The sequence below is a fragment of the Pristiophorus japonicus genome, chromosome 23 (assembly GCF_044704955.1).
Source record: "Pristiophorus japonicus isolate sPriJap1 chromosome 23, sPriJap1.hap1, whole genome shotgun sequence".
In the NCBI taxonomy this organism is placed as follows: Eukaryota; Metazoa; Chordata; class Chondrichthyes; family Pristiophoridae; genus Pristiophorus; species Pristiophorus japonicus.
The window spans coordinates 56,887,608-56,908,041 of NC_091999.1; positions in this window are offsets into that span (position 1 = coordinate 56,887,608).

Here is a 20,434-nt window from a genome sequence, read left to right on the forward strand (position 1 = left end):
CCCTCCCTATATCTGTAACCTCCTCCAGACCCTGCACCCCTCCCTATCTCTTTAACTTCCTCCAGACCCTACACCCCTCGCTATCTCTGCAATCTCCTCCAGCCCTACACCCCTCCCTATGTCTATAACCTCCTCCACTGCAACACACCTCCACATCTCTCTAACCTCCTCCAGCCCCGACACCCGTCCCTATCGCTGTAACCTTCAGCACCTGCACAGCTCCCTATCTCTGTAACCTCCTCCAGCACTCGACCTCTCTCTACCTCTAAGCAACTCCAGCCCCTAAACCCCTCCCTATGTCTATAACCTCCTCCAGCCCTAAATCCCTCCCTACCTCTAATCTCCTCCAGGCCCAACACGCCTCCCTATCTCCGTAACCACCTCCAGTTCCTACAACCCTCCCTATCTCTGTAACCTCCAGCCCCGACACCCCTACTTATCTCTGTAACCTTCTCCAGCCTGACAGCCCTCCGTATCTATGGAACTTCCTTCAGCCTCTACAACCCTCCCAATCTCTGTTGTCTCCTTCAGCCCCTACACCCCTCCCTATCTCTGTAACCTCCTTCAGCACTGCACCTCTTCCTATCCGTGTAACCTCCTCCAGCCCCTACACCACTCCCTATCTCTAACCTCCTCGAGCCCGCACAACGCTCCCAATCTCTGCAACCACCTCCAGCCCCGACAACCCTCCCTATCCTTGTAACACCACTCCAGCCCCTACTAGCCTCCCTATCTCTGTAAGCTCTTCAAGCCCTACACTCCTCCATATCACTCTAATCTCCTCCAGCCATACATTCCTCCATATCTCTCTAACCTCCTCCCGCCCCACATTCCTCCATATCTCTCTAACCTCCTGCAGCCCCTACACCCCTCCCTATGTCTGTAACCTCCTCCAGCCCCTACACCCATCCCTATCTCTATAACCTCCTCCAGCCCCTACACCCCTCCATATCTCTGCAACCTTCTCCAGCACCTGCTTATTTCTGTAACCTCCTCCAACCCTACACCCCTCCTTATCTCGAACCTCCTCCAGCCCTGACCCCTTCCCTATCTCTAATTTCCTCCAGCCCCTACACCCCTCCCTTTCTCTGTAACCTGCTCCTGCCACTACACCCCTCCCTATCTCTGTAACCTCCTCTAGACCCGATACCCGTCCCGATCTCTAACCTCCTCCAGCCCCTACACCCCTCTCTATCTCCGTAACCACCTCCAGCCCGACAACCCAACTTTCTCTGTAACCTCCTACAGCCTCCCTATGTCTGTAACATCCTCCAGCCCCTACACACCTCCTTATCTCTGTAACCTCCTCCTGCCCCTACACCCCTCCCTTTCTCTGTAACCTGCTCCTGCCACTACACCCCTCCCTATCTCTGTAACCTCCTCTAGACCCGATACCCGTCCCGATCTCTAACCTCCTCCAGCCCCTACACCCCTCCCTATCTCCGTAACCACCTCCAGCCCGACAACCCAACTTTCTCTGTAACCTCCTCGAGCCCCTACACCCCTCCCTATCTCTGTAACCTCCTCCAGCCCCTACAGCCTCCCTATGTCTGTAACATCCTCCAGCCCCTACACACCTCCTTATCTCTGTAACCTCCTCCAGCCCTACACTTCTCCTTATCTCTGTAAGCTCCTCCATTCCCTTCATTCCTCCCTATATCTAACCTCGTCCAGCCCCAAAACCCCTCCCTATCTCTGCAACTTCGTCCAGCCCCTACACCCCTTCCTCTCTCTGTAACCTACAGCCCCTACACCCTTCCCTATCTCTAACCTACAGCCCCTACACCTTTCCCTATCTCTGGAATCTCCTCCAGCCCTCCACCCCTCCCTATCTCCATAACCACCTCCAATACCAGAACCTTCCCTATCTCTGCAATCTCTTCCAGCCCCTTCTTATCTCTCTATGCTCATCCAGCACTGCACACCTCCCTATCTCCGTAACCAGCTGCAGCCCTACAACCCTCCCTATCTCTGTAACCTCCTCCAGACCCTACAAACATCTCTATCTCTAACCTCCTCCAGCCCTTTAACTCATCCTGATCTCTAAAAGCTTCTCCAGCCCTAAACCCCTCCCTATCTCTGTAACCTCCAGCCCCTACATCCCTCCCTATCTCTGTAACCTCATCCAGACCCTACAAACATCTCTATCTTTAACCTCCTCCAGCCCTTAAACTCATCCTGATCTCTAAAAGCTTCTCCAGCCCTAAACCCCTCCCTATCTCTGTAACCTCCAGCCCCTACATCCCTCCCTATCTCTGTAATCTCCTCCAGCCCTAAACCCCGCCCTATCTCTAACCTCCTGCAGGTCCTACACCTCTCCCTATCTCTGTAACCCCGTCTAGCACTACAATCCTCCCCTCTGTAACCTCCTCCAGCACAAGACCCCTCCTCCTCTGTAACCTCCTCCAGCTTTTACACCCTCCCTATCCCTCTAACCTCCTCCAGCACCTACACACCTCTCTATCTCTCTAACCTCCACCAGCCCAACACCCCTCCGTATCTCTCACCTTCCCCTTCCCACTGCCCCCCACTTTACAGTTGAGCCACCCATGATGCCTTGGACTTGGCTCTGGCTGTACTCCCTGAGGTACCACCAGTACAGAGAGTGAGATGCACTGAGAGATGTCCTGCACTACCTGCCTGGTCCTCCATGTCTGTCTGGGCAGTCACCCATTCCCTCTCTGCCTGCACACTCTTATGCTGCGAGGTGACGACCCCCTGAAAGGTGCTATACACGTTGCTCTCAGCCTCGCGGATGCACTGACGCTCGCTGCTGCTCCAGCTCTCAAACCCCATGCTCAAGCATGCCTCCCCCAGCCGAAGTGCCTTACCCCAGTCCCAGTATATGCCTCCCCCAGCCGAAGTGCCTAACCCCAGTCCTGTTTCTCGGCACCACCTGCATGGAATGATTCGGGCTTAGAGGGGGCGGGGCTTGTCACCTGTCCATCAGAAAAGTGCAGAACAAATAGTTCCCTGCATTAATAAACCCCGGGGGGGTCACGCAGCCCGAGCGCGGGATCAGCTCGAGAGACAACACTCCGCACCATCCGTTACACACACACCGGGGCTCGGTCCCAGGCCCCGAATCACAGCCCGCAGGCCCCGTGTTTGCACCCCGGTTCCAGCCTGGGCTCACGCTATTGGGCAGCACAAAAGACCCAGAGTCCGGCGTAACACAAACGGAGACAGGGTCCGGCATAACACAAACGGAGACAGGGTCCGGCGTAACACAAACGGAGACAGGGTCCGGCGTAACACAAACGGAGACAGGGTCCGGCGTAACACAAACGGAGACAGGGTCCAGCGTAACACAAACAGAGACAAGGCCTAGTTTTACACTATGAACAAGTATTTAATAATTGAAACAGCGTTTTTACAATAATAACAAAGTGTGACACTATCCCCTCTAACAGAAGCCTTTAACACTTTAACAATACCAGAAACATACTCGATAGAATACAACAGAGACACGATCTACAGTTATAATAACAGAGGTGTGCACGAGAACTGGAACTGCAGGGACAGGTTATTTTCAGGTCTCGTGTAACAATTCCAGAAACAGGGTCCGGAGTAATAACAGCAAATGCATGGCCCACTGTGAGAGTAACAAAGATAGTGTTTGATCCAATAATAACAGAGGCAAACTCTTGTGTAATACCGAACACAATGCTGGATCGAGTGTGATGGTCACACAGGCAGTGTCCAGTGCAACAAAACAAAGATTGGGTCTCCTCTAATAGTGTGTGCAAGTCAGGGCCTATTGTTATAACCCCATTCACTAACCTACATTGGCTCCTGGTTAAGCAACGCCTCGATTTTAAAATTCTAATCTTTGGTTTCAAACTCTCCATGGCCCCGCCCACCCTATCTCTAACCTTTTATGTGGCATATTGTCAAATGCCTTCTGGAAATTCAAACACACCACATCCACTGGTTCCCCTTTATCCACCCTGTTCGTTACATCCCCAAATAACTCAAGCAAATTTGTCAAACATGACTTCCCCTTCATAAATCCATGCTGACTCTGCCTGACTGAATTTTGCTTTTCCAAATGTCCTGCAACTGCTATTTTAATAATGGACTCCAACATTTTCCCAACCACAGATGTTAGACTAACTGGTCTATAGTTTCCTGCTTTTTGTCTGCCTTCTGTTTTAAAAAGGGGCGTTACATACGCAATTTTCCAATTTGCTGGGATCTCCCCAGAATCCAGGGAATTTTGGTAAATTACATCCAATGCATCCACAATCCCCGCCGCTACTTCTCTTAAGACCCTAGGATGTAATCCATCAGGTCCAGGGGATTTATCTGTCTTCAGTCCCATTATCTTACTGAGTACCACCACCTGAGTGATTGTAATTGTGTTACGTTCCTCCCCCACCCTACAGCCCCTTGACTATCCACTATCGGAATATTGTTAGTTTCCTCTACCCATGTCATTGGTCCCGATGTGGACCACAACCTCCGGCTGTTCACCCTCTCCCCCCCAGAATGCCCTGCAGCTGCTCAGTGACATCCTTGACTCTGGCACCAGGAAGGCAACATACCATCCTGGAGTCACGTCTGTGGCCGCAGAAACACCTGTCTGCTCCCCGACTATTGTATCCCCTCCCACTATAGATCTTCCATTCTTCTTCCTCCCCCCCTACCCCCCGTGTAGCTGAGACACCCGTGGTGCCGTGGATTTGGCTCTGGCTGCACTCCCCAGAGCCACCATCCCCCTCACCAGTACACAGAACAGAGAACCGGTTGGAGAACGAGATGGACTCAGGGGACTCCTGCACTACCTGCCGAGTCCTCCTCTTCTGTCCAGACGTCACCCAATCCCTATCTGCCTGCACATTCTTAAGCTGCGGGGTGACCACCTCTAGAAACGTGAGATCCCCGTAGCTCTCAATCTCATGGATGCATCGCAGTGACTCCAGCCGCCGCTCAAGCTACAAAACGCGGAGCTGGAGACACCTCCTGCACATGTGGTCGTCCCGGCTGTGCGAAGCTTCCAGGATTTCCCACATGCCACAGGATGTGTAATCCACGGGACTGAGCTGTCCTGTCATCCCTCTAGTTACACTCGCAACTATCAAGTAGTAGTGATGTTGGGGAGGGCATCAAACATGAAATTAGGGGTGCGTGCAATAAAGGTGCAGCAGTTATAATGGGTGACTTTAATATGCACATAGATTGGGCTAACCAAACTGGAAGCAATAGGGTGGAGGAGGATTTCCTGGAGTGCATAAGGGATGGTTTTTCAGACCAATATGTCGAGGAACCAACTAGGGGGGAGGCCATCTTAGACTGGGTGTTATGTAATGAGAGAGGATTAATTAGCAATCTCGTTGTGCGAGGCCCCTTGGGGAAGAATGACCATAATATGGTGGAATTCTGCATTGGGATGGAGAATGAAACAGTTAATTCAGAGACCATGGTCCAGAACTTAAAGAAGGCTAACTTTGAAGGTATGAGGCGTGAATTGGCTGGGATGGATTGGCGAATGATACTTAAGGGGTTGACTGTGGATGGGAAATGGCAGACATTTAGAGACCGCATGGATGAACTACAACAATTGTACATTCCTGTTTGGCATAAAAATAAAAAAGGGAAGGTGGCTCAACCGTGGCTATCAAGGGAAATCAGGGATAGTATTAAAGCCAAGGAAGTGGCATACAAATTGGCCAGAAATAGCAGCGAACCTGGGGACTGGGAGAAATTTAGAACTCAGCAGAGGAGGACAAAGGGTTTGATTAGGGCAGGGAAAATGGAGTATGAGAAGAAGCTTGCAGGGAACATTAAGACGGATTGCAAAAGTTTCTATAGATATGTAAAGAGAAAAAGGTTAGTAAAGACAAACGTAGGTCCCCTGCAGTCAGAATCAGGGGAAGTCATAACGGGGAACAAAGAAATGGCGGACCAATTGAACAAGTACTTTGGTTCGGTATTCACTGAGGAGGACACGAACAACCTTCCGGTTATAAAAGGGGTCGGGGGGTTTAGTAAGGAGGAGGAACTGAGGGAAATCCTTATTAGCCAGGAAATTGTGTTGGGGAAATTGATGGGATTGAAGGCCGATAAATCCCCAGGGCCTGATGGACTGCATCCCAGAGTACTTAAGGAGGTGGCCTTGGAAATAGTGGATGCGTTGACAGTCATTTTCCAACATTCCATTGCCTCTGGATCAGTTCCTATGGAGTGGAGGGTAGCCAATGTAACCCCACTTTTTAAAAAAGGAGGGAGAGAGAAAACAGGGAATTATAGACCGGTCAGCCTGACATCGGTAGTGGGTAAAATGATGGAATCAATTATTAAGGATGTCATAGCAGTGCATTTGGAAAGAGGTGACATGATAGGTCAAAGTCAGCATGGATTTGTGAAAGGGAAATCATGCTTGACAAATCTTCTGGAATTTTTTGAGGATGTTTCCAGTAGAGTGGACAAGGGAGAACCAGTTGATGTGGTATATTTGGACTTTCAGAAGGCGTTCGACAAGGTCCCACACAAGAGATTGATGTGCAAAGTTAGAGCACATGGGATTGGGGGTAGTGTACTGACATGGATTGAGAACTGGTTATCAGACAGGAAGCAAAGAGCAGGAGTAAATGGGTACTTTTCAGAATGGCAGGCAGTGACTAGTGGGGCACCGCAAGGTTCTGTGCTGGGGCCCCAGCTGTTTACACTGTACATTAATGATTTAGATGAGGGGATTAAATGTAGTATCTCCAAATTTGCGGATGACACTAAGTTGGGTGGCAGTGTGAGCTGCGAGGAGGATGCTGTGAGGCTGCAGAATGACTTGGATAGGTTAGGTGAGTGGGCAAATGCATGGCAGATGAAGTATAATGTGGATAAATGTGAGGTTATCCACTTTGGTGGTAAAAACAGAGAGACAGACTATTATCTGAATGGTGACAGATTAGGAAAAGGGGAGGTGCAAAGATACCTGGGTGTCATGGTACATCAGTCATTGAAGGTTGGCATGCAGGTACAGCAGGCGGTTAAGAAAGCAAATGGCATGTTGGCCTTCATAGCAAGGGGATTTGAGTACAGGGGCAGGGAGGTGTTGCTACAGTTGTACAGGGCCTTGGTGAGGCCACACCTGGAGTATTGTGTACAGTTTTGGTCTCCGAATCTGAGGAAGGACATTCTTGCTATTGAGGGAGTGCAGCGAAGGTTCACCAGACTGATTCCCGGGATGGCGGGACTGACCTATCAAGAAAGACTGGATCAACTGGGCTTGTATTCACTGGAGTTCAGAAGAATGAGAGGGGACCTCATAGAAACATTTAAAATTCTGATGGGGTTAGACAGGTTAGATGCAGGAAGAATGTTCCCAATGTTGGGGAAGTCCAGAACCAGAGGTCACAGTCTAAGGATAAGGGGTAAGCCATTTAGGACCGAGATGAGGAGAAACTTCTTCACCCAGAGAGTGGTGAACCTGTGGAATTCTCTACCACAGAAAGTAGTTGAGGCAAATTCACTAAATATATTCAAAAAGGAGTTAGATGAGGTCCTTACTACTAGGGGGATCAAGGGTTATGGCGAGAAAGCAGGAGTGGGATACTGAAGTTGAATGTTCAGCCATGAACTCATTGAATGGTGGTGCAGGCTAGAAGGGCCGAATGGCCTACTCCTGCACCTATTTTCTATGTTTCTATGTTTCTAAACTCTACACCTTAGAGAAATACACCCAGCAACTACTCAGCAATCCGCTGATTTAATTAACTGGCTCTCCTTCGATAATAAAGTTCACATATATTTACTGGCAGATCCGACTTACAACAATGCCAAAGGTTTCCTATTGAAAAGCAAAAGAAAAAGATTTACCAATCCACCAGCCAATCACTGACCCGCTGGGCTGTGACCCTGCCCCAGCTGGTTGCTGCCGGACCGCCGCTCCTCCCGGACCGGCCCTCCTCTCCCCTCGGATCGCCCCCCCCCTCCTCCCGGACAGCCCCTCCCCCTCCCGGACCTCCCCTCCTCCCGGACCGCCCCTCCTCCCCCCTCGGATCGCCCCCCCCCCTCCTCCCGGACAGTCCCTCCCCCTCCCGGACAGTCCCTCCCCCTCCCGGACCTCCCCTCCTCCCGGACCGCCCCTCCTCCCCTCTCCCCCACTCCTCCCGGAACGCCCCCTCCTCCCGGAACGCACCGCCTCCCCCTCGGATCGCCTCCCCCCCGAAATCGCCCACCCCCTCCTCCCTGACCGCCCCTCCCCCTCCTCCCGGACGGCCCCACCCCTCCCCCTGCTCCCGGACCCCTCCCCCTCCTCCCGGACCGCCCCTCCCCTCCCCCTCCTCCCGGACCCATCCCCCTCCTCCCGGACCGCCCTCCCCTCCCCCTCCTCGCGGACCACCCCGCCCCACCCCTCCCCCTCCTCATTGATTGATCATCACGCCCACCCCACCCCCGGACCCTCACGTCCCCCCCAGACCCTGATGCCCCCTCCCAGAACTTCACGCCCCACCCCAGACCCTTACGCCCCCCACCCCACGCCCAGACACTCAGGCCCCCCCACCCGCATACCCTCACGCCCCCCCACCCGCATACCCTCACGCCCCCCCGACCCTCACGCCACCCCACCCGCATACCCTCACGCCCCCCCGACCCTCACGCCCCCCCACCCGCATACCCTCACGCCCCCCCCACCCGCATACCCTCACGCCCCCCCGACCCTCACGCCCCCCCCACCCGCATACCCTCACGCCCCCCCCACCCGCATACCCTCACGCCACCCCACCCGCATACCCTCACGCCCCCCCACCCGCATACCCTCGCGCCCTCCCCCGACCCTCGCGCCCTCCCCCGACCCTCGCGCCCTCCCCCGACCCTCGCGCCCTCCCCCGACCCTCGCGCCCTCCCCCGACCCTCGCGCCCTCCCCCGACCCTCGCGCCCTCCCCCGACCCTCGCGCCCTCCCCCGACCCTCGCGCCCTCCCCCGACCCTCGCGCCCTCCCCCGACCCTCGCGCCCTCCCCCGACCCTCGCGCCCTCCCCCGACCCTCGCGCCCTCCCCCGACCCTCGCGCCCTCCCCCGACCCTCGCGCCCTCCCCCGACCCTCGCGCCCTCCCCCGACCCTCGCGCCCTCCCCCGACCCTCGCGCCCTCCCCCGACCCTCGCGCCCTCCCCCGACCCTCGCGCCCTCCCCCGACCCTCGCGCCCTCCCCCGACCCTCGCGCCCTCCCCCGACCCTCGCGCCCTCCCCCGACCCTCGCGCCCTCCCCCGACCCTCGCGCCCTCCCCCGACCCTCGCGCCCTCCCCCGACCCTCGCGCCCCCCCCGCCAGACCCTCGCGCCCCCCCGCCAGACCCTCGCGCCCCCCGCCAGACCCTCGCGCCCCCCCCCGCCAGACCCTCGCGCCCCCCCCGCCAGACCCTCGCGCCCCCCCCACCAGACCCTCGCGCCCCCCCGCCAGACCCTATCTCCCACCGCCCCCTGATGGCCCCGACTTAATAAAATCCTGTCGGCCGATGAGATGCTGTTAAGGTGCTGGTGAGCTGCTGGATTGTTCTGCATTTTGCCTGAACAGAAAATAACTGAACATTTATCCCAGTTTAACCTTTGCTATTATGAAATGTTGGTGTATTTTAATGTGGCTCATGTCCTTGCTGATGTCGGCTGCAATTGTGTAGAAAGAGGATGTGTGAAGTGATGGTGTTTGTATGGAGATGTGAAACAAGGAAACGGTATCTGTGTGTGACAGTGACACAGCCTGTGGTCACAGGCAGAACCATGCACCGATATCCTTGTGGTTATGGTTTGAGCAGGGTCAGATCTGGAATGTAGGAAACCAGTTCAGTATAAATATCGCCAGTGTATCCGCAGCTTGTTAGACACACCTGGGGAGAGGAGCCCTGGGAACCCACTCCATTATCCCTGTTCTCCGGATCCAGTAACTATACTGTCTGTATGTTTGCAGTGCTGTTAATAACATCAGTTAAAGTCAGTCTGGTGTCCTGAGCTTGATTATCTGGTGTCTGAAACCACGACACTCAATATTTAGATTCAACAGGATGAACTAGTGATTACATCACGACCCAATACTCCAGCTCTATATTCACAGGATAAAGTTGGTCATCTAACTCCTCAAGTTGGCAGAATAGAGAAAGATACTGACTCTCAGAACATCTCGAATCTGTTGTAAATATCGTTCAAATCCTGACCGGTTCCAATTGTCAGTTTCCATTACAGTGAAGGCAATTCAAGACATAAGAGGGGCCGGGAGCAGGGGTGAAGGAGGGTTTGGGGTGAGGGGGGTTGGAGAGTAGGGGTGAAGGAGGGGTTGGGGGGAGGGGGGTTGGAGAGTAGGGGTGAGGGGGGTTGGAGAGTAGGGGTGAAGGAGAGGTTGGGGTGAGGGTGGTTGGAGAGTAGGGGTGAGGGGGGTTGGAGAGTAGGGGTGAAGGAGGGGTTGGGGTGAGGGGGTTTTGAGGAGGAGATGTAATGTGGGAAATGCAGCAGCCTATTTGTGCACAGCAGGATCCCACAAACATGTAATGATGACAAAATAATCCGTTCTCAGTGATGTAAGTTGAGGGATACACATTACCCAGGACACCGGGATGAACTCCGCCTGTTATTCCTCTGAATTGTGGCCGTGGGATCTTTTACATCCAACTTAAAATCTAGACAGGGCATTGGTTTAATGTCTCATCTGAAAGATGGCACCTCTGACAGTGCAGCACTCCCTCTGTACTGACACCTGGAGTCTGGGCCTAGATGATGTGCTCGGGCTCTGGATTGGGAATTGAACCCTCACTCGGCCGAGAGTGCTACCACTGAGCCAAGACTGACAGGGTCTGTTCCCTGTTCCCGTTACACGAGACCGTGCCGGTGTTATTACACTGACCCACACATTCATACTGCAGTGGGCCTTGACTCTGTTATCAGACATTCGGCAAAGCATTTGTTACAACAAGAAAACAACCAGAACTTACATTAATATAGCGCCTTTAATGCAATGAAACATCTCACGGCGCTTAACACGATCGATATCAACAAGAAAACATTTTTGACACAGAGCCACAGCGAAAGATATCAGGACAGATTCCCAAAAGGTTGATCGAAGAGGTAGTTTTTAAAACGAACCTTGAAAGAGGAGGTGGAGGTTTAGGGGGGAATTCCCGAGCTTAGAGCTTCAGCAGCTGAAGACACGGCCACCAATGGTGGGGCGATTAAAATCAGGGATGGGCAAGGACAGATTTGGAGGAGTGCAGAAACTCGGAGGGTGGTGGGGCTGTAAGAGTTCACAGAGATAGGGAGGGGCGAGGCCATGGAGAGTTTTAAAACAAAGATTCGAATTTTAAAATCGAGGCGTTGCTTAACCGGGAGCCAATGTAGGTCAGTGAGCACAGGGGGATGGGTGAATGAGGTTATAGCAATAGGCCCCGACTTGCACACACTATTAGAGGAGACCCAATCTTTGTTTTGTTGCACGAGACACTGCCTGTGTGATCATCACACTCGATCCAGCATTGTGTTCAGTATTACACTAGAGTCTGCCTCTGTTATTATTGGATCAAACACTGTCTTTGTTACTCTCTCAGTGGGCCATGCATTTGCTGTTATTACTCCGGACCCTGTCTCTGGAATTGTTGCACTAGACCTGAAAATAACCTGCCCCTGTAGTTCCAGTTCTAGTGCACACCTCTATTATTATAACTGTAGATTGTGTCTCTGTTGTATTCTATAGAGTATATTTCTGGTATTGTTAAAGTGTTAAAGGCTTCTGTTAGTGTGACACTATCACCTCTTTCAATTATTATTGCCAAAAAATTATTCAATATTAGGACTTGTTTCTAGTGTAAAACTAGGCCGTGTGTCAGTTATTGGTGCACCAGACCCTGTCTCTGTTTATATTACACTAGACCCTATCTCTGTTTATATTTCACTGCACCCTGTCCCTGTTTATATTACACTGGGTCCTTTCCCTGTTTATATACCACTGGGCCCTGTCTCTGTTTATATTTCACTGGGCCCTGTCTCTGTTTATATAACACTGGGCCCTGTCTCTGTTTATATTACACTGGGCCCTGTCCCTGTTTATATTACACTGGGTCCTTTCCCTGTTTATATACCACTGGGCCCTGTCTCTGTTTATATTTCACTGGGCCCTGTCTCTGTTTATATAACACTGGGCCCTGTCTCTGTTTATATTTCACTGGGCCATGTCCCTGTTTATATTACACTGGGCCCTGTCTCTGTTTATATTACACTGGGCCATGTCCCTGTTTATATTACACTGGGCCCTGTATCTGTTTATATTACACTAGACCCTGTCCCTGTTTATATTACACTGGGCCCTGTCTCTGTTTATATTACACTGGGCCCTGTCTCTGTTTATATTACACTGGGCCCTGTCTCTGTTTATATTACACTGGGCCCTGTATCTGTTTATATTACACTAGACCCTGTCCCTGTTTATATTACACTGGGCCCTGTCTCTGTTTGTATTACACAAGACCCTGTCTCTGTTTATATTACACTAGACCCGGTCTCTGTTTATATTACACTAGACCCTGTCTCTGTTTATATTACACTGGATCCTGTCTCTGTTTATATTACACTGGGCCGTGTCTCTGTTTATATTACACTGGGCCGTGTCTCTGTTTATATTACACTGGGCCCTGTATCTGTTTATATTACACTGGGCCCTGTATCTGTTTATATTACACTAGACCCTGTCTCTGTTTATATTACACTAGACCCTGTCTCTGTTTATATTACACTAGAGCCTGTCTCTGTTTATATTACACTGGGCCCTGTATCTGTTTATATTACACTAGACCCTATCTCTGTTTATATTACACTGCACCCTGTCCCTGTTTATATTACACTGGGCCCTGTCTCTGTTTATATTACACTGCACCCTGTCTCTGTTTATATTTCACTGGGCCCTGTCTCTGTTTATATAACACTGGGCCCTGTTTCTGTTTATATTTCACTGGGCCATGTCCCTGTTTATATTACACTGGGCCCTGTCTCTGTTTATATTACACTGGGCCCTGTCTCTGTTTATATTACACTGGGCCCTGTCTCTGTTTATATTACAGTGGACCCTGTCCCTGTTAAGATTACACTAGGCCCTGTCCCTGTTTATATTACACTGGGCCCTGTCAGTGTTCATATTACACTAGGCCCTGTTAGTGTTCATATTACACTAGACCCTGTCTCTGTTTATATTACACTAGACCCTGTCTCTGTTTATATTACACTGGACCGTGTCTCTGTTTATATTACACTGGGCCCTGTCTCGGTTTATATTACACTAGACCCTGTCTCGGTTTATATTACACTGTGCCCTGTCTCTGTTTATATTACACTAGACCCTGTCTCTGTTAATATTACACTAGGCCCTGTCTCTCTTTATATTACATTGGATCCTGTCTCTGTTTATATTACACTAGATCCTGTCTCTGTTTATATTACACAAGACCCTGTCTCTGTTTATATTACACTAGACCCTGTCTCTGTTAATATTACACTAGGCCCTGTCTCTCTTTATATTACATTGGATCCTGTCTCTGTTTATATTACACTAGATCCTGTCTCTGTTTATATTACACAAGACCCTGTCTCTGTTTATATTACACTAGACCCTGTCTCTGTTAATATTACACTAGGCCCTGTCTCTCTTTATATTACATTGGATCCTGTCTCTGTTTATATTACACTAGATCCTGTCTCTGTTTATATTACACAAGACCCTGTCTCTGTTTATATTACACTTGACCCTGTCTCTGTTTATATTACACTGGATCCTGTCTCTGTTTATATTACACTGGGCCCTGTCTCTGTTTATATTACATTGGGCCGTGTCTCTGTTTATATTACACTGGGCCCTGTCTCTGTTTATATTACACTAGACCCTGTCTCTGTTTATATTACACTACACCCTGTCTCTGTTTATATTACACTGGGCCCTGTCTCTCTTTATATTACACGACACCCTGTCTCTGTTTATATTACACTGGGCCCTGTCTCTGTTTATATTACACTAGACCCTGGCTTGGTTTATATTACATTAGACCCTGTCTCGGTTTTACTGGGCCTTTTGTGCTGGCTCAAGAGGGTGTGGTGGGCCTGGAACCGAGGGGTGAACACGGGGCCTGCGGGCTGTGAGTCGTGACCTGGGCCCAAGCCTGGGTGTGTGTGAAGTGGATGGTGCCCGAGTGTTGTCCCTCGGGCCTGGGTCTGCACTCGGGCTGTGTAACCCCCCCAGCACCCCCGGGGTTTATTAACCCAAGGGAACTATTGTTTCTGCACTTTGTGACCGACAGGCGATATGCCCCTCCCACTATCCAGCCCCCGCTCCCCCCCGAATCATTCCATGCAGGTGGTGCTGAGAAACAGGACTGGGGAAGGCATGTACTGGGACTGGTGTAAGGCACTTCAGCTGGAGGAGGCATATATTGGGACTGAGGTAAGGCACTTTGGCTGGGGGAGGCATATATTGGGACTGGGGCAAGGCACTTTGGCTGGGGGGGCATATATTGGGACTGGGGCAAGGCACTTTGGCTGGGGGAGGCATATATTGGGACTGGTGTAAGGCACTTTGGCTGCGGGAGGCATGCATTTAAAGAGATGGATCCCTGTGAGGTGGAGCAAACATTGCAGCGTTTGGGAATGACATGGATTCATTGAGGCCAGGCAGCGGGGATTATTTCAGGGAATAACAGTGGAGTTATTTTAGTTTAAACAGATGAAACCCTGTCATTGCGGAGTACAGCCAGAGCCAAGTCCAAGGCATCATGGGTGGCTCAACTGTACGGAACAGGGGGAAGGGCAAGGTCAGGTAGGCAATATTGAAAGGTGTTTCAATAGTTACAGGAACAGACAGGTCTTTCTGCGGCCACTGACATAACTCCAGGATGATAGGTTGTCTTCTTGGTGCCAGGTTCAAGGATGTCATTGAGAGGCTGCAGGACATTCTGAGGGGCGAGGGTGAACAGACAGATTCCTGAGGGGCTGGGGATTGTACAAGCCGGATAAGGTCAGACCTCAACAGGGCACCTATCATTATCCTCCTGGGGGTTTGCTAATGCTGTTGGGGAGGGTTTAAACTTTCTTGGCAGGGAGATGGGAACCTGAGCGTAGATTCAGGAGGGAGAGAAGCAAAGCTTGGAAATGGGAGCAGAAAATTCGTAAATGAGTTTGGAAGGCAGAGGAAACAAAGGCTAGAAAATCGACAACAAAGGAGTTTGGCCGTGCTTAATGGTGTATACTTCAATGCAAGAAGTCTAGGGGATAAGGCAGATAAGCTGAGGTGTTGTTACAGCAGTGAGGAGGGATGAGATGTTGGAAGGATCATCAAATGAGGCCATATGTGTTGAACTGATGAACAAAAGCGGGGCAGTCACAATGTTGGGAGTGTACTATAAACAGTCAGAGGGAGATAGAAAAGCAAATATGGAGGAAGGTTTCTGAGAAGTCCAAAACCAATAGGGCAGCAATAGTCGGGGATTTCAACGACCACAGAATCATAGACATTTACAGCACAGAAGGAGGCCATTCGCCCACTGTGTCTGTACCGGTCGAAAAAGAGCTATCCAGCCTAATCCCACTTTCCAGCTCTTGCTCCACAGTCTTGTGGGTTATGACACTTCCAGTGCATATCCAAGTATGTTTCAAATGTGGTGAGGGTTTCTGCCTCTACAACCCTTTCAGGCAGTGAGTTCCAGACCCCCACCACCCTCTGGGTGAAAAGTTTCTGCTCAACTCCCCTCTAATCCTTCTACCAATTACTTTAAATCTGTGCCCCCTGGTTATTGTCCTCTCTGCGGAGGGAAATAGGTCAGTTCAGAGAAGGTTCACAAGGCAGTTCAGAGAAGGTTCACAAGGCAGTTCAGAGAAGGTTCACAATGTTGATTCCTGAGGTGAAGGGGTTGTCATATGAAGATAGATTGAGCAGGTTGGGCCTATACTCATTGGAGTTTAGAAGACTGAGAGGTGATATTGAAATGTATCAGATGCTGAGGGGGTTTGACAGAGTCGATGCAGAGAGGATGTTTCCCCTCGTGAGGGTAACTAGAACTATGGTGCATAGTTTCAGAATAAGGGGTTGTCCATTTAAAATGGAAATGAGGAAGAATTTCTTCTCCCAGAGGGTCGTGAATCTTTGGAATGCTCTACCTGAGAGAACTGTGGAGGCTGGGTCATTGAACATATTTAAGGTGGAAATAGACAGATTTTTGATCGATAAGGGAGTCGACAGTTCATCGAGAGTGCAGGGAAGTGGAGTTGGGACCAAGATCAGATCAGCCATGATCTTATTGAATGGCGGAGTGGGCTCGAGGGGTCCGATGGCCTACTCCTGCTATTTATTTGTCCTTATGTTGTTATGTCCTTCCTATCCACTCCATCTGGAACCCTCATAATTCTGTACACAATTCCACCCTCAGCCTCCTCCATTCCAAAGAAAACAACACCAGCCCATCTTAACATTCTTCAGCTAAAATTCTTCAGTCCAGTCCAGGTAAATCTCATCTGTACCGTCTCCAGTTCATCACATATTTCCTGCACTGTGGTGACCAGACTGTGCGAATACTCTAGCTGTGGTCTAACTAGTGTTTGACACGGTCCTAGCATAACCTCCAGAGTCTGGAACTTACTGCCTGAAAGAACAGTAGAGGCAGAAACCCTCATCGCATTTGCCAAAGTACTTGGATATGCACTGGAAGTGCCGTAACCTACAGGGCAATGAACCAAGAGCTGGAAAGTGGGATTCGGCTGGATAGCTGTTTTCAGCCACACAGACACAGTGGTCCAAATGGCTTCCTTCTGTGTTGTAAACTGCTATGATTCCATGTCACCAATCCCCTCCTGTCTGATATAAACCCACCCCACAGTCACTGACACCAATCTCCTCCTGTCTGATATAAACCCACCCCACAGTCACTGACACCAATCCCCTCCTGTCTGATATAAACCCACCCCACAGTCATTGAAACCAATCTCCTCCTGTCTGATATAAACCCACCTCACAGTCACTGAAACCAATCTCCTCCTGTCTGATATAAACCCATCCCACAGTCACTGAAACCAATCCCCTCCTGTCTGATATAAACCCACCCACAGTCACTGACACCAATCCCCTCCTGTCTGATATAAACCCACCCCACAGTCACTGACACCAATCACCCCTGTCTGATATAAACCCACCCCACAGTCACTGACACCAATCCCCTCCTGTCTGATATAAACCCACCCCACAGTCACTGACACCAATCTCCTCCTGTCTGATATAAACCAACCATCATCATAGGCAGTCCCTTGGAGTCGACGATGACTTGCTTCCATATTACAAATGAGGTCTCAGATGTCTGTTAAGTCCAATGCGGGAGCTACAGTCTCTGTCGCAGGTTGGACAGACGGTAGTTGAAAGTACGTTGGTTAAAGTGCCGGTTTGTTGAAGTGCTTGGGTTGTCGTGTGCTCCTCCCGCCATCAGCACTTGGTCTCCGCTTGCTCCAGGTGGAGAGACTCGAAGTGTTCGACGCCCTCACGGATTATTCTCTTCCACTTTGAGCGATCTTGTGCCAGTGATTCCCAGGTGTCGGTGGGGATATTGAACTTCAAGGATGCCTTGAGGGTGTCCTTGAAGCGTTTCCCCTGCCCCCCGGGGCTCGCTTGCCATGTTGAAGCTCCAAGTTAGAGTGCTTGCTTTTGGAGTCTCGTATCGGGCATGTGGACGATGTGTCCCATCCAGCGTAGCTGATCGAGCGAGGTCAATGCTTCAATGCTGAGGATGTTGGTCTGTGCGAGAACAGACGTTGGTGCGTCTATCCTGCCAATGGATTTGCAGGATCTTCCGGAGGCATGTTATTTCTCCAGTGCTTTGATGTGCCTGCTGTACATAGTCCATGTCTGAGAAGCTTGTCTGAGGGTAGATATCACTACTGCTCGGTAGACCATGAGCTTTGTGCTGGTTTTATGGTTCTGGTCTTCAAACACTCTATGCCTTCGGTGACCGAAGGCTGTGCTGGCACACAGAAGGTGGTGTTGGACCTAGTCATTGATATGTGCCCTTGTTGACAGGAGGCTCCCGAGTTATGAAAAATGGACCATTTTGCCAAAGGCCTCATCATGGATTTTGATCATCCGGGGTGGGGTGGGGGTGAAGGGCAGTGCTGTGTGGTGGGGATAGGTTGATAGAGCACCTTTCTTTTATGGAGATGTTTAGTGTAAGGCCTATATTCTCAGACACTACGGTGAATGTGTTGACGATAGTTTGGAGCTCGTCCTCTGAGTGAGCGCAGACACAAGCATCATCTGCATATTGTAATTCGATGACAGAGGATGGCACGACCTTGGATCTGGTCTGAAGGTGATGGAGGTTGAACAGTTTCCCATTTATTCTGTAGATTATCTCCACTCCAGCGGGAAGCTTACTGACAGTGAGATGTAGCAATGCAGCAAGGAAGATGGAGAAGAGCGTGGGTGCAGTGACACAGACTTGCTTCACCCCGGTCTGTACATGAATTGGGTCTGTGGTGGATCCATTGCTCAGGATCACAGCTTGCATGTTATCACCAAGCAAGTGGAGGATGGTGACACATTTTAGAGGACAGCCAAATTTGAAAAGTACACCCCATAATCCCTCACGGTTGACAGTTTCAAAGGCCTTGGTCAGATCAAAGAAGGTTGACCCAATCCCAGTCACTGACACCAATCTCCTCCCATGTGATATAAACCAATCCTTGTCACTGACACCAAGTGGACTGGGAAAATATGTTCAAGGGTAAGACTGTAGAAATGCAGTGGCAAACATTGAGGAGATATTTCATAATCTCAGCAGAGAAACAAAGATGCTAAGAGAAGGATGAACTATCCCTGCGGAAGTAAGGAAGTAAAGGAAGGTATCAAATTGAAAAAAAAAAAGCATACAATGTTGCAAAGGACAGTGGAAGGCCAGAGGATTGAGAAATGTTTACAAACCAGCGAAGGACAACTAATAATAATGATAAAGACAGAGATGATAGCATACGAGATCAAACGGGTAAGAAATATAAAAACAGACAGTAAGAGCTTCTACAGGTATGTAAAAAAGAAACGAGTAGCTAAAGGAAACATTGGTCCCTTAGAAGATGAGACTGGAGAATTAATCATGGGAAACACGGAAATGGCAGAGACTTTGAACAGATATTTTCTATCGGTCTTCACGGTAGAGGACACTAAAAACATCCCAATAGTTGATAAAGGAGTTATTGTGGGGGGTGGGGACCTTAAAAGAATCACTATCACTGGAGAGAAAGTAGGAAGCAAACTAATGGGATTAAAGGTGGACAAGTCCCCTGGACCTGATGACATGCATCCCAGGGTCTTAAAAGAAGTGGCTGCAGAGATAGTGGATGCACTGGTTTTAATCTACCAATATTCCCTGAATTCTGGAGAGGTCCCAGTGGACTGAACACTGCAAATGTAACACCCCTATTTAAGAAAGGAGGGAGACAGAAAGCAGGAAACTATAGACCAGTTAGCCTACCATCTGTCAATGGGAAAATACTGGAGTCCATCATTTAGGAAGTAGTAGCAGGACATTTAGAAAATCATATTGCAGTCAAGCAGAGTCAGCATGGTTTTATGAAAGGGAAATCATGTTTGACAAATTTGCTGGAGTTGTTTGAAGATGTAACGAGCAGAGTGGATAAAGGACAACCCGTTGATGTTGTATATTTGGATTTCCAGAAAGTATTCGCTAAGGTTACTGCACAGGCTAAGTGCTCACGGGGTTGTCGGTAATATATCAGCATGGATGGAGGATTGGGTAACACACAAAACAGAGTTGGGATAAATGGGTCATTTTCAGGTTGGCAAACTGTAACTAGTGGGGTGCCGCAGGGATCAGTGCTGGGGCCTCAACTATTTATAATTTATATTAATGACTTGGATGAAGGGACCCAGTGTAATGCAACTAAATTTGCTGATGATACAAAGATAGGTGGGAAAGCAAGCTGTGAGGAGGACGCAAAGAATCTACAAAGGGATATAGACAGGCTCAGTGAGTGGGCAAAAATCTGGCAGATGGACGACAATGTGGTAAAATGTCAGGTTATCTCCTTTGGTAGGAAAAATAACAAAGCAAATTATTATTTAAATGGACGATTACAAAATACTGTTATACAGAGGGATCTGGGGTTTCTTGTATATGAAACTCAAAAAGTTAGTATACAGGTACAGCAAGTAATCAGGAAGGCAAATGGAATGTTGGCCTTTATTGCAAGGGGACGGAGTATAAAAGTCGAAGTCCTGCTACAACTGTACAGGGTGTTGGTAAGACCACAGCTGAAGTACTGCGTACAGTTTTGGTCTGGATTTGTCTCCATTCCCATGCCGAGTGGATTTCTACACCAGACAGGAGAGGAACCAGGGAGTGAACCTGAAGGTATCTTCTGTGGCTGGGTTCAGTTCGATACTCCATGCTTACCCTACCTCCAATCTCTCCCCTCCCCT